Consider the following 2,613-nt stretch of genomic DNA (forward strand, 5'->3'; position numbering starts at 1 on the left):
GTAGAAAGTTCCAGATGGATCCTGATAATGCTTCACTTCACACACGGTATGTGGCATAAAACATTTCAACAACTCTTTAAAGAGACCTATAAAAATCTCTTAAAGAGATGCGTAGATACGAATTAAACTAGAAAAACTACAATTCCCAGTTTGTATCCGGTCATTTATTCGATGTTTTTTTTCCCGAAGCGCTTGTTAAGACTGAGCGACATCTAGTGGACTAAAGAAGAACGTGAACATATAGACCTTATTCACGCTAATGGCATCTTTGAAAATGAGGCTGTGAGGGATAGACATAAAGTCTCTTCAATGGCATGAACGGATTAAAGCTGTTTAAAGCTCCTAGATCACATCTGATTTTCCACAACCCATGTTGTCTGGAGTTTTTTTGTCTACTAAATGTTCTTGGAATTATGTTTTTTCAATGTTTTGCCCGCTGAACAATCCAAAAACACTTTAAATCACAGTAGAGCCAATTGAATATACTGCATGTCTATCCCTCAGATCTCCAGGTCTATCTGAACCAGTGAACTCATGAAATGTACTTAACCAAAAGGGCACTTTTATTCTCAAAGCTTGTGTGAAAGTACTAACTGTCCTGATTGGATGACTTAATTAAATGCCATAAACAAAAGGCTGAGAGACATAGCATCATCAAATTAAAGATTTACAAATGGACTGACCCCACAAGTCATATAATCTCAATTCATCTTATTTAAGTTTTTCCTCATATTCTCACATTATGAGAGTATAGTTGCTCTCATCTCAGAAAGCAATTCTTCCTGTCTCCCTTGACTTGCAATCTCTGATTCAAGCAATAACTGAAACACAGCCATCAGAGAGCGAGACAAAGAGACCCCAGAGGAACGGTTCATAGGATTTATTAACAATAAATTATAACTTCAACTGTGCTAGTGAAGATGAGATCCCAGCACCGGCTGTAATTCGAGGGAAGGAGTTTTGGGAATGAGTTCGTGCCGTAACCACACAATGGGCAGAGCCGTGAAGAATGTGTTCGTAGACGAGTGTGTGCATTGTGGAAGTCAGGAGCAGATTCGAAGGAATCCTCCAGAGAAGCTTAGCGAGGAGCAGAGAAAAACGGCCAGCAGATTGGAAGGCAATCACTTTCCAGACACTTGGGCAGAGACAAGGAGTCCTTTGTTGAAGATTCAGGAGCACAGAGAACAAGCATACAACAAGCTGGAAGGTAACCACCCTCCCGACACGTGGGCAGAGATGGGCAACCAAACAGATCCACAAGACAGGATCAACTAGACAGCGAGAGTGAGGTATCAAACAACAATCTAGCAAGGATACTGAGAACGCGAAGGGTTTAAGTGGAAGAGAATTAGAGGAGAACCAGGTGTTAAAAGCACTCTAATTAGTGGCATGATCAGCGTTCCCCTGGGAACAATCAATGGGAACAATCAATGAGAGAAAATAACAAAACACACAGAATAAACCGACAAACTCACCAGAGCCATGACAACAGCAGTGTAATGTGCTCTTACTCATTGCCTACTTGTGCCACTTTGCAGACATTGGCTGAAAATTGTGGTCCCTCCACACTAAGTACATCAGGCCTACAAATGTTGTGTGTGTGTGCACATCTTTGTTTGATTTGCATTTTATGTTATGTTTGAGTTCAGTTTGTTATTAAAGTTTAATGTTGATTGTTCAGCTGGTTCATTCCTCAAAGCTTCTGTATGTGGTTCAAATTACTGCCATCTGGTGGTCAAAAAAATGAAGCACACTTAGTAAGCCACCATGGCTGTCAAAGGGTGCTTCTCAGTTGGAACTTTGCAGCCTGATTAGGCTGTGTCCTTCCTAGACTAGTCCTTCTGAGGCTGTAGACCAGGCTCCTCCTCAACATTCAGGGCTATGAGACGATCTAGCAAGTGCACATACGTCATAAAGATTTCCAACTCCGCGGTCATGGCGTAAAAGCTTTGAAGAGAAAATAAGTGACATCGAAGATGACAGATGTGGAAATTATGCTGATCCTCTACAAGTTTTTGTAGAAATGGTGGAAGAAAGCAGTACAGCTCGTTTTCTGCAATTTAAAAAAAAAAAATGTGTACGTGTGCAAGGGATTATTGTGGGTGATTGATTGCCATAGATGATGTACTTGATGCATCCTCCAAAATATGCCGAACTAAAACGAGGCTGCCTTCCAAGGTTCCTCACAATTGAGGTGGTCTTCAACGGTGCTTGAAGACGTTACAGCCCATATATCCAGCCTAAATAGGATACAGCCTTACGATTGAGAAGCACAAGTTTTGAAGCAATAAAATTCATAATCAATGCTATTATGTTGTTTTTGTGTTTTGTTCACAAAAGTGTTTATAATTAAATAAATCAGTAATAACCAAGTGAAGAGAGAGAGAGGCATGCAGCAGTGTTTGTGCGTTTACGTTTATGTTTTGGTTATGCTAAAAAGCACTTTTATGTTGTGTTTTGTTGAATTAAAAGTCTTTTGGTTGGATTTCACCATCTCCCTCCAAGGCTTCATATAAGAGATAAGAAATTACTAATAAGTTATGTTAAAAATAATAACAATGTATGAGAGTAAGTTGTAAACTGATTATTAATGTGTAGACTAGAAAAAAAATA

The sequence above is a fragment of the Xyrauchen texanus genome, chromosome 35 (assembly GCF_025860055.1).
Source record: "Xyrauchen texanus isolate HMW12.3.18 chromosome 35, RBS_HiC_50CHRs, whole genome shotgun sequence".
In the NCBI taxonomy this organism is placed as follows: domain Eukaryota; kingdom Metazoa; phylum Chordata; class Actinopteri; order Cypriniformes; family Catostomidae; genus Xyrauchen; species Xyrauchen texanus.